We start from the raw sequence: 12,364 nt of genomic DNA on the forward strand, positions 1-12,364 counted from the left end.
TAGGGAGAGAGGCGGCGGCTGCGATGGCGAGGGGATGCGAAGCGGCGGCGGTGGTGTAGCGTGCAGGGGAGAAGGGGCGCACAACAACGATGGAGGGGTGAGGGGCGAAAATGGAAAATGATCCATTCCAGGGGTGTGGAAGGATCTGGCTGCGATACAAGTTTAGCCAAGTACCTGACGGTTCTCGTTTGCTGATGAAAGTATCGGATGGTTTATATTTTCTTGATGATGTGGATGTGTAATCTTGCAGGAAAGTTTTCAGCTTTCACTTATTTAGAGATCCGGCCGCCTCCCACCTCCTCTCCGCTTGTGCGCCGCCGCTGCCCCCTCGCGCGACGCCATCGTCCCCCTGCGCCTCCCCTCCGCGCACCCGTTGGAGCTGCCACCGGTATCCCCTCCCTCCTTCTTCTTCCTCCCCTTGTGGTGCGCCAACGGCAGGGAGGACGATGACGTTGGGGCAGGTGGCAGCGCCGGTCTGCCCCTCCCCCTTCTTCTCTTTCCCCTTGCGGCGGCGTCGGAGCCGGCGCCCGTGTCCTCCCTCTCCCCTTATTCTCTCTCTCCCCACGACGGCATCTGGGTGGGTTGCGGTGTGGGAGCCGACTCCGTTGCTCCCCTCCCCTCTCGGCGGCATCGTGGCCGGAGCACGTAAGTCAGCAGCGGGAGTCGAAGGCGCAGGTAGGATGGCTGCGGTAGCGGCGGGCTGGGACGAGGTGGCAGTGAGGGGTTGCTGGGGTCAGCCTCAACGGCGCTCATGAAAGTGCATAAACAAATCGAATGAAACTTCAGCTTGGTGTAAATGTGAAGATGATCACATGTACTATTCCAATTGGGAAAAAAAAATCCAGATTCTCTATTTGTTTTATATTTTTTTATCACAACTTCAAATAAAAATATATAATTCTTTTCTGGTTGTTATGGTGGTTAGAGGGTACTTCATGTTCAGTTATTATATGGCCGACCAATAACTATAATCCTAATCTGTAATATGAACGTACAGGATGTATATTTACAAGCTACATCACACTGATCAAGTGATCAGTGACAGAAGCATTATTTTTTGAGATCTTTGAGTTCTGGAACCACGTTGGTTGACCATTATTTGGTTCAAACGAAAGCAAATCGCAACTCAAAGCCTGTTTATCTATAGCAGCAATACTAGAAAGGCCGAACACTCCAGGTTGCTTTTCTGGAGCTGCTGTGGGCATTCTGCTGGATCGCGCTCCTCTCACGTAAAGTCAGAGGGACGTGGGTCACTGACGTATGGGCCCACCTCCCTCTGACTTTACGCCAAAGGAGACTCATCCTCTATCAACAGATGGGGTTGCCGGAGGGATGTTAGCAAAAAAAAAAAAAAACCCAGTTACAGGTTGTTGCTGCCTATGAGGCCCATTATTGTTAGCGACTTCAGAGAAGGCTGTGAAACTTGGAGTAATGCAATCCTAGTATGCAGAGTTCTGTGGGCATTAATTATCAGATTCAAAAAAACATATCAGCTAAGCTTGATTTGTCTGATTTAAGAGATGCCGAATCTATCTGAGGCCCTGTCCAAGTGTGAAGATTCGACCAGGGGGTTTGTGGTGCACGGCATAAGAAAAGATCCAAGCAAGATCAGGTCTGCAGAGCCCAAGCTACCCGCCAAGCAAAGGACACAGGAATTATACAAGTTCAGACCACTCGGAGGTGTAATACCCTACTCCTGTGATTGTTTTGTTGTCTTCACTAGATCAGCTAAGTACAATGAAGGACTTTTCCGGCTACAAAGTGAAGTATATTGATCTAAAGATTCCAATCCTTCATCCGTAGCTTGCCCCTTTTCTTTTATTGTTCAAGGAAGGGCTCACATTATTACAAATCTACTTTTTATCTTGTCTTATCAGCCGTCGCCAGCTTGTTCCCTAATATAGTCTTTAAGAAACCCTATTGAGATATGAACATGTATTACCCCGGGTAACCGGGCTTCTGTCCAAGACAGCTGGGTCGCGTCAGCTAGCCCACCACGTGGCGAGTGGTGGGCGTGTCTTGTGTACGTCCTTTCTGCTCCAGTCTGGCGGGGGCTTCCTATAAGCCAATTTCATTTATGGCGAAGAGGACCGCTTCACAATAACCTGCGGAGCGCGCCCACCTCCTTAGCCAGTCCTGAGGTCATGCCATCGCGGTTTTTGTGATGATAGTTCATCTATTCGGCAAGCTTCTCGAATACCGCTAGCTGCTCTCGCTCGAGCCTACCTCCGCCACCAACAATAGCAGGGCCAAGCCCATCGTCGCCTGCCCAAGGTAGCCGTACCCGCAGCCGCTGCTCTCTGCCCGCTGCCGGCCAGTGAGAGGGAGGAGAGGAGAGAAGGTGTGAGAGAGAGGTGAGGAGTATAAGGAGGAGAGGTGAGAGAGATAAGAGGATAAGGATGATACTTGAAAACTTTTGAAGTTTGGGAAGGAAAAAGATGAGGTAAGTTAGACTTCTAGATAGATCCTTAATAAACCCGCATGCGGCTCCTTAAGAGGTCTACCTACGAAAATAGGCTCATTTTTCGCATGCGGCTACTCAAGAGATCTGCCTGCGAAAATTGATTTTTTGCATGCGGACCTCATAAGAAAGTATGCTAAAATACCGATCGATTTTTGCAGACGTGACCAATTATGGTGGCCTCGTCTACAAATATCATTTTTTATAGTGCGACATGGGCAAGCAAAGTAAACTAACATACATACACCCCAAAGTGTTGTCTACAAGAAAGTTCTGCAAGATCACGCTTATATTCGCGCATTAGACTTTTCGATACAACCGTAGTCCCTTTAAATATGTACTTATCATAGCTAATAACTTGTTAACTAACTGAAGATAAGACATAGCGTAATGACTCAAAGCTGCCGTGGTGCCATTATCAGCGTTAATATTGATACTTGCGCACAAAAAAGGGGGTCTGGAACACAATCAATGAACCAAATAAATCCACTCTACATTAACTGCTCCCTTGTTCACTGCAATACCGGTCGATCAATAGAGATAACCAAAACAATTCTCCAACATTCCTCAGGGCCCAGGGGATTCATATGGTGCCATTGTTTCTGAACAGTTCAATTACTAAACAACATATTTATTAATTTAACCAAATTCCGTGTACACAGGAAATTGGTATCACAGTTCTATTGGGATGTACTCCTGCTTCTCATGTGCCAACTAGCAGGCTAAAAGTTGATTAGTATTGTCTAAATAGGAACTGGCTTAACAAAGAGACTCTCAACTGTCTCCTGAAGATGTGCGGAGAATGTGTATGCGTCCTTTCTCTTCCCGTAAAAGAATGTCGCACAAATAGATAAGTTCAACACTTGTTGCACTGCTGGGAGGAGGTCACGTTGTTCACAGAGAGCCTGGTTGATCGTCCTCCATTCATCTTCTATCATCGAGTCGATCTTGGTGAAGGCGTCCTCACTTGTGACCTTGTTCTCGTTCATGTAGCACTCCACGGTGCTCGCCACATCCCCCCTGTTCTTTCTTCTGCGCTGCTTGTCATGTTTGGAACATAAGTTGGTTACCTTTCTCATAGTACAATACACATTCTATTTTCTTGAAATGTTTGTTTTCAGTATGTTTTAGAGAGTAACTAAGTAGTGCTCGTGTTAATGTTGAATTCATGAATTTTACAAAATTCAATTCAATTCTTGCATTTTACTGAAAAGTTCTTGCATTCCATGGGTACATATCCTATGCACACATGCTTCTCTTGTACACACTGTGCGCACCAACTAACAAATTTCACCAACAAATCTAAAAAAAGAAAGTACAAGTACTTCAAATATTAAATAATATTACACTTACGTGTAAAGTCTTAACATAAAATTCATTATATTTTAGCCGTACCAAAAATGATAAAATTTATGATAGTTTTGAGAGTATAAATATGTCATATTTTTATCTCTTTTGTTGCTCCCCATATATAACGGAATTGAAAATGAGACTTTACACATTGTTGTAATACTACTAAAAGTACATATACAATTTTTCTAGAATTTTCTAGGATACATTTAGTTGGTGTGCATGGTGTGTACACAAGAAGGTTTGTCTGGATAGGATACATTCCTGCATTCCATAGTACAAACCAGACCAAACTAATAATTATGTACTCCTCTTATACTTTTGTAATGTAAATGTGATAAATCAGTACTTAATACTCCTTCCATTTCAATTTCTTTGTCATTATAACTTTACCTTATGTCAAATATTTATATCTTTGACCATCAATTTCTAGAAATTTGTATAATTTAACAACATGCGAGTTATATACTATGAATGTATTGCTCATGGTGAATCTAAACACATAAATTTTATTATGCCAAACTACACAAATTTCATGGACTTGATGGTTAAAGATTGAAATGTCTTGTTTAGCACAAAACTAGATCAGCAAAAAAAAATTAAAAGGAAGGAGAAGTATTTGTATATGATGGACTTGGAAATCAATTATGAAATCTACGAATAAACAATGTGATGCAAATAATATTGTTAAAATGATACATTTACTAATTAACGACCAATCCAAGTAATTAACTTGTACCTTAAATGCCGCGATGTCATTCATGAAACGTGTTATCTTTGCGCACGCTGTTTTGGCACTAGTTTCATTTGCTGCCGACTCAAATGCTTCCTTCGTTAGTGCATCACCTCGGTCGACTGTAGTAGATACACATAGTAATGGCACGGTCGAGGTTACACTAGACTAAGCCACTTGCTCTTCAAAGCTTGGCTTGTAATACTGATATGACCATTCCGCTTCTTGAAGATAATAAGCAGATAACTTTTGGAACTACATACATGTTAAGGAAATTAACCACTAAACTAGTACAAAAAAACATGTGGTCTTCAGCAAAAAAAAAATGTTGTCTACATTTTTATGTTCTCACTGCAACATGTGTTGTTGTAATAGTTCCTATGTTCTTCTGACCAATCAACTGTAATTAGTGCGACAAAAATACTCTATAAATTGACCCATATAATTAACCAACATAAACTGAAGAATTTGAAGGCTGCGCTAAACAAAAGTTCAATATACAGAGTGACAAATGGAGTATATAACACTGACGGAGTAAACGTTACAAAACGTACTGCTTTTTTTGTGTGATCAATTCGATTTTGTCCATCGTCCTCCACATGAATCTCAAACTCCTTGAAGGTTTTTAACAGTGCACGGTAGAACTTCTTCATGTATTCTGGTAGGAATGGGGTAGCGCTCTCATCCCATCTGCAAATAAGGGAAATTTGTAATATGGATTAAAATTAGTTGCATATATCCATTATGGAAACACTCCCAAATTTGTAGAGGTTCCGTAGAAATTACTTCACATAGAGGAGGTGATATCACACAATCATGTCAGCCTTTCAGCTCAGAATCGATTCAGTTTTTTACAAATGAAATTCATAAAATACAACGGTAAATAAGAAAAAACTCATCATACTTCAATCTATTTTGTTTTGCCGCTTTTCACTCATCTATTTGTAAATTTTAATCCATCAAATGGATTGATCTAGATACTAAATCGTGACATGTTTTATACATCACCTCTTCTATTATAGGAACTTGTAGAACTTTGAAACATAGTTTACGTAGCGGTTCTCTTAATGTCACTAAATTGGTCAGTTTTACAAGATATTTCCCTTAGTTTCACATATTAAACAAACCTTTGGATGGCTTCATTCAGCTTCCTGCATTCCTGGATGGTGGCATAGGAATCATAAGTGTCATCCATAAGGATAATGAATACAATTATCTTGGTAAAGATCATTCGTGCAAGTGCTGAGCCTTCCTCATAGAACACAACATAGGACCAAACGTAGGACTCCACCACGTGATCCCTAATGTAACTTAAACCCATGTATCCATAAAGATCTTTCCACCACCTGAAATTTAAGTGATTTAGGATTTTAGGTGCATGTTAGTAGTCTGTTTAAGATAAGTTAGGAGCATGGACAATTGCGGCATGATTAATACGGAGAATATATACTTGTCAAACATATATTTCTCCTAAAATATAAAGGTATTTGACTTATATAGTGTATGTGTGTTTGTGCTGTCTCGATTGCAGTAGAAAGTAGTTTATAGCACCTCATGAGATTCTTAAAAACGAAACATTTTATAAATGACTATATGCTTGCCGCATTTTTTTCACTTTTTTTGTCAGGAAATGGTAGAGACATTTTATAGTGCCATTAAACAGTTCTACTGCATTGCAAACAATAGTGAAATGAAAAAAATAATGACAATAATCTTGTATGTAGCCTTGCTGTCGTCATGTTTGTTTTTTTATAAGTTACAGAACATGCAGAAAAAACAAGAACACAACATTATCCTGAAACAGTAAACATCTCACACTGATCCACCTAGCTCACATCTTGGATTCATGAGTTAATTTTAGTTTCTTTCCACTATGAAGATCCTAAAGATGCCTCTAGAGAGGTAAATGACATGAAAAATGTCTTTCCACATCTAGCTAAATTAGAGTGCTCCAAAAATGTCTTTACAAGATAATTTTGCACTTACATATCTCGAAACAATCCCTACTGTGTCTCTATTACACTTCGGATTTTAGAGAGAGGTTGAGAATATGCGTCGGCACAAGTTTTTATAGTATTGTTTGGACATCATAGATATAAATATCATTTGAAATATACTATATGATGATTAATTTATACCATCACATTTTAATTACTTAGTTGATACACACACACATAGAGAGAGAAACAGAGAGAGGAAACATGCTTACTCAGAAATAGCTTTAAGCTCCCTTAAGTGGACATGCTGCAGAAGGTTAAAATCCAGCTTTGCAAGTTCTAGAAGAATGGGAATGTGCCCTTCTTCTTGTCTATACTCCGACATATGGTACAAACTTTCCATTCTTCTAAACGTCCTTGGTAATGGTACATCAAAGGCACGATTGATTTGATCAATTAGATGGGGATTGAGATCAGTTCCACTACTCAATGATGCAAGATGTTGCGTTGCAAAAGTGATGGCTTCTTCAAGTTCTGGTTCATCATGTGTGAGAAGATGGGCTGCGTTGTATAAACTTAATAAGCCCCTTGGGTCATCAGTTATTCCACTAACGAACCTCCCATCATCGCCTTTGAATTTATTGAACACATCTGTAAAATATATTGCTTAATTTATAACTAATATAAGAGAGGATCTGACTATCCATTATATGAAAATTTTGTCGCAAAAGCACTTTTCATATAAAAAAATCCATTTTATATTCCTTCCATTTAACTAATTTAAGTGACTATTGAGCACGAACTTACCAAAATCATCAAAAGTGGCAACTATTTGCACATGTCGGAGCCACATGACTGCCATATACATGGTAGACGAAACCACCCTAATTTAGATTGTCGGTGTTAAACTGAATATTTTTTTTTCCAGGTTGAGTAACTTCCAGCTTCATTTCAATATACATTTCTATCTGTTTGTGTTCTGATGTTTTGTTTTGGATCAATAAAAAAATGTTGTAACTGTGCCCCAAAAAGATAAATGCAATTCTAATGAACTCCTACAAAATGATAAAAACATGTTCTGGCTATGTCCGATACAGGTAAAATGCAAGTATGATAAACTCCTAGTTCAAAGTTTGTAATAGAGATTGATACCTAGAGATACACGAAAGCCATGCTGCCTAAGCAAGCGAAACCGCAGAGCAACATCATGGAGGCTAGAGCTAATGAATTCACTTGCATTGATTTCACTTAGTGAGTATTCTATCTCTTCTTTGAAGAGATGATCTGTTCCGAGATGTTGGACTGCATCTACTAACTGCATCCTTCGCTCTGTGCTATCACTGGTCTCAAACAATCTGCGGACATCGTCCTTCAGCTTTTCAGCCCTCTCCACCATCCATTCCTCTGATCTCTGCTTATTTGCATGCATCAATTTGAATAATTACAAAACCAATATACCAGAAGGAAATATAATGGAAATTAAGAACACTAGTTTCTGCGTAATGGTTTCCTCTTTGTAAAAAAATTGTGGTTCTAGTGGAGTTGTGGTAAATAATCACAAAACTCTTGTTAGATGACCAATAGCCTGTTGAAACAAGATAAAATTAACTACAATAAAAAAAATCAAATATGACACACGATAGATCAATCTGAAACTTATAATAATAAAGAACAATTCCTTGCCTATCCAAATTAACCTCTTTTAACCTTGCATGTAAATGCATGGAAATTTCGGAGCGCCCTTCACCCGCTAAGCAACTATCTAGCAAGAAGTTTTTGGATTTTGTCAATTCTTTGTGAAATTGGTTAAATTTTTATTCAAATCCAGTCATAATTTTTTAAAATATTAAATAATTTTGAGAAAAAAAAATTAAAAATCCTGAAATTCAACCGAAATGTTGGCCTTACCGAAAGTGTAAATCCTAATTAATATACCTAGTTCTTTTTAAGATAACAACAAAATCTTTAAGATATAGCCACTACCCAGTTTTGTCATAAGATATTTAAACATATAAACATAGAAAGATATATACACATGCCTGCAGAGGTTTCGGCTCATAATTGATAAAGAAATCCCTCCACATAGACGGCTCAAAACCAGACGCCTCCTTGCCAGCAGCAGCGATTATTTCATCGTCTCCGGATGGTGTGACGAGTGCACTGACGATGCTTGCATATCCTCGCAGCACCGTTCTACTTCGCCGAAACGAGGCACATTTCGGACGGGCACGCAAAACATGCTGCACGGCGACCGGCCACCGGCCGCCCAGACGGATTGCAGCCGCCGCGGTTTCTACCGGACCATGGGAGAGGAAAGAGAGGCAATACGACGACATGGTTGATCAATTTCCCAGTAATTTAAGAACGTTTTGCTACAAGATCGATCGGAGGGATCAGCGAGAGAGGATTGGTATGGATGCGTGCGAAATGTTTGCTCTGCTGCGCCATGGGTATATATGCATCGGATGTACGAAACCAACCTGAGTAGATGCACTGGTGGAGAAACCATCTTTCGTCGGTCGGCCGAATTCCACAATAGTCCCGGATGCAATAAAAAACGGGGCTAAAGATGATCTTTAGTCCCGGTTCAAATGCTGTCAGGGCCTGTCAGGCCCCCCGGGATCTTAGTCCCGGTTGGTAACACCAACCAGGACTAAAGATCGTAACTTTAGTCTCGGTTGGTAATACCAACCGGGACTAAAGATCTCGGGGATCTTTAGCCCCAGTTGGTAACACCAACCGGGACTAAAGTCCCACCCCTATATATATGTCTTCTTCCTCCTCCAACTGCCCGAGCAAGCTTCAAAATTTATTCAAAAAAGAGGGGAGGTCATGCCAAAATTTCTAGTGAATTTATTTTGGTGATTACATACAAATCGGAGGTGCCTAAAAGGTTTGCAACTTCATCCTCCAATGTTTTTTTTGTCATATTACATTTGCAGCTATATTTTGCACACTTTTTTGTCTCCAAAATTTAGTTGTAAGTTGATGAGAGAGAAAATTTGTGTGGGGAAGAAAGAATATATAGAAATTTAGTTGATTTGTTAAAGAAGGTTTTATAAAATAGTTGAGAAGGAAAACTATAGTGAAAGTTAATCTTGAATACTAGAAAACAAACTAAAATGAAAATTAAAAGAAGTAAAACACATTAAAATTAGTTTAAAACTTTAGAAATAGTAAATAAGAATTATTTGGTGTAATATTTTATGATTTTTGTATGAATAAAGATATGTCATTATTGTATGACTGTTGAAACAGTTTGTAATTATCTTATAATTATTGTATGACTGTCATTATTGTAAGAATAATTATTTGTGTACGATTTTTTTCGATTCATGTAGATGGATCGGCAATGGATGTACACTGACCGGCGGTCCAAAGAGTTTATTGACGGCGTGCACTATTTTTTGAGAGTAGCCGAAGCTAACAGGCAAAGGGGTTTTATTTGTTGTCCATGCAATAAGTGTAAGAATCAGAAGAAGTATTCTGCATCCAGGACTATTCATTTCCACTTGTTTGAGTCGGGGTTCATGCCAAGCTATAATTTTTGGACATCCCATGGAGAGCAAGGTGTTGAAATGGAAGAAGATGAAGTGGAAGACGACAATATTCCGGACTTTGCTCAGTACGTTGGATTTAAAGGAAATCAAACGGGCGAGGAGGAAAGGGATGCTGATGGTAACGACGTTGCGGATGATCATGGTCAGATGTTGCAGGACGCCAAGGAGGACTGCGAAAGTGAAAAGGAGGCCCATAAATTGGACAAGATGTTAGAGGACCACAGAACTTCGTTGTACCCAGGTTGCGAGCAGGGGCACAAAAAGTTGGATACCACTTTGGAGTTCTTGCAATGGAAGGCAAAAAATGGGGTTAGTGACAAGGCATTTGGCAATTTATTGAAACTCGTCAAGAACATTCTTCCGGAGGGAAACAAATTGCCCGAGACAACATACGAGGCTAAGAAGATAGTCTGCCCGCTAGGACTAGAAGTTCAGAAGATTCACGCATGTCCGAATGATTGTATCCTATATCGCGGTGAGGAGTATGAGAACCTAGAAGCATGCCCTGTTTGCAAAGCACTACGATATAAGATTAGACGAGACGATCCAGGAGAAGTTGACGGGCAGCTAACAAAGAAGAGAATTACTGCTCAGGTGATGTGGTATTTCCCTATAATACCACAGCTAAGGCATTTGTTCAGGAACAAGGGGAATGCTAGAATGATGCGATGGCACGTTGAAGAGCGTCAACAGGACGGGATGCTGAGACAACCCGCCAATGGTTCGCAGTGGCGAAACATCGACAGAAAATTTAAAGAATTTGGAAAGGGCGCACGAAACATACGGTTTGGTTTGAGTACGGATGGCATGAATCCTTTTGGAGAGATGAGCAGCGGCCATAGCACTTGGCCCGTTACGATGTGTATCTACAACCTCCCCCCCTGGCTATGCATGAAGAGGAAGTACATAATGATGCCGATTATTATTCAAGGCCCCAAGCAACCTGGTAACGACATCGATGTGTACCTAAGACCACTGGTCAAAGATCTTAAACTGTTGTGGAAGAAGGAAGGTGTCCCCGTGTGGGACGAGGACAAATAGGAGGAGTTTAACCTACGAGCGCTGCTGTTCGTAACCATCAACGATTGGTCTGCACTTAGCAACCTATCCGGACAGTCCAACAAGGGGTATAAGGCTTGCACTCACTGTATGGATGAAACAGAAAGCACGTATCTTAAGCACTGTAGGAAGGTTGTATACATGGGTCATCGTCAATTCCTTGCAGCAAACCACCCGGTACGGAAGAAAGGCAAGCACTTCGAACATAAAGCTGACCACCATACGAAGCCTAAACATCGCAGCGGGAAAACGGTGTTTGCTATGGTTAAAGATCTTAAAGTAGTGTTCGGAAAGGGGCCTGGAAGCCAGCCTATAGAGAGCGAAGATGGTCACGCGGCGATGTGGAAAAAGAACTCTATATTCTGGGAGTTACCCTATTGGGAATTCTTGGACGTACGCCACGCAATCGACGTGATGCACCTCATTAAGAACCTTTGCGTAAACCTTCTTGGCTTCCTAGGTGTATATGGAAAGTCGAAAGATACATTGGAAGCACGGAATGATCTGAAGCATATGGAACAACGCGGCGACCTTCACCCGGAACCAAAGGAGAAAGGAAGCCATTACTTGAGTCCAGCCAGCTACACTCTTAGCAAGGCAGAGAAGGAAAGTACGTTTGAATGCTTGGAGAGCATAAAGGTACCGTCTGGATACTCCAAGAATATCAAGCGAATAATAGGCACGAAGGAGAAGAAATTAACAAACCTAAAGTCTCATGACTATCACGTGTTGATGACACAACTGCTACCAGTTGTAATAAGGGGTATCCTTCCAGACAATGTCCGGGCAACAATAACAAAGCCATGTGCATTCATGAACGCAATTTCACAGAAGGTCATCGATCCGGATAGATTAGAAGCCCTTCAGAATGATGTGGTGCAATGTCTCGTCAGTTTTGAGTTGATATTTCCACCTTCATTTTTCAATATAATGACGCATCTGCTTTGTCACCTTGTGAAAGAGATCAGTATTCTCGGGCCTGTGTACCTACACAACATGTTTCCTTTCGAGAGGTACATGGGCGTTCTGAAGAAGTATGTTCATAACTGTACTCGTCCAGAGGCAAGCATCGCCAAGGGTTATGGAACAGAGGAGGTCATCGAATTTTGCGTAGAATTTATCGAAGATCTTCGCCCAATCGGGGTACCTAAATCACACCATGAAGGGAGACTACGGGGAAAGGGAACTCTCGGAAGGAAAGCAATAATGACGGTAGACAACAATTTATTCCATAAAGCCCATTTGACGGTTCTGCAACAATCTT

General features: G+C 40.8%; 1 pseudogene; it reads right to left on the bottom strand.

Annotated features, from left to right (window-relative positions):
• Window positions 1-3,204: 3,204 nt before the first annotated feature.
• Window positions 3,205-8,586, bottom strand: LOC127772260 (tau-cadinol synthase-like; annotated as a pseudogene).
• Between the last annotated feature and the right edge of the window lie 3,778 nt (window positions 8,587-12,364).

This window comes from Oryza glaberrima, chromosome 4, assembly GCF_000147395.1.
Source record: "Oryza glaberrima chromosome 4, OglaRS2, whole genome shotgun sequence".
NCBI classification, from domain to species: Eukaryota; Viridiplantae; Streptophyta; class Magnoliopsida; order Poales; family Poaceae; genus Oryza; species Oryza glaberrima.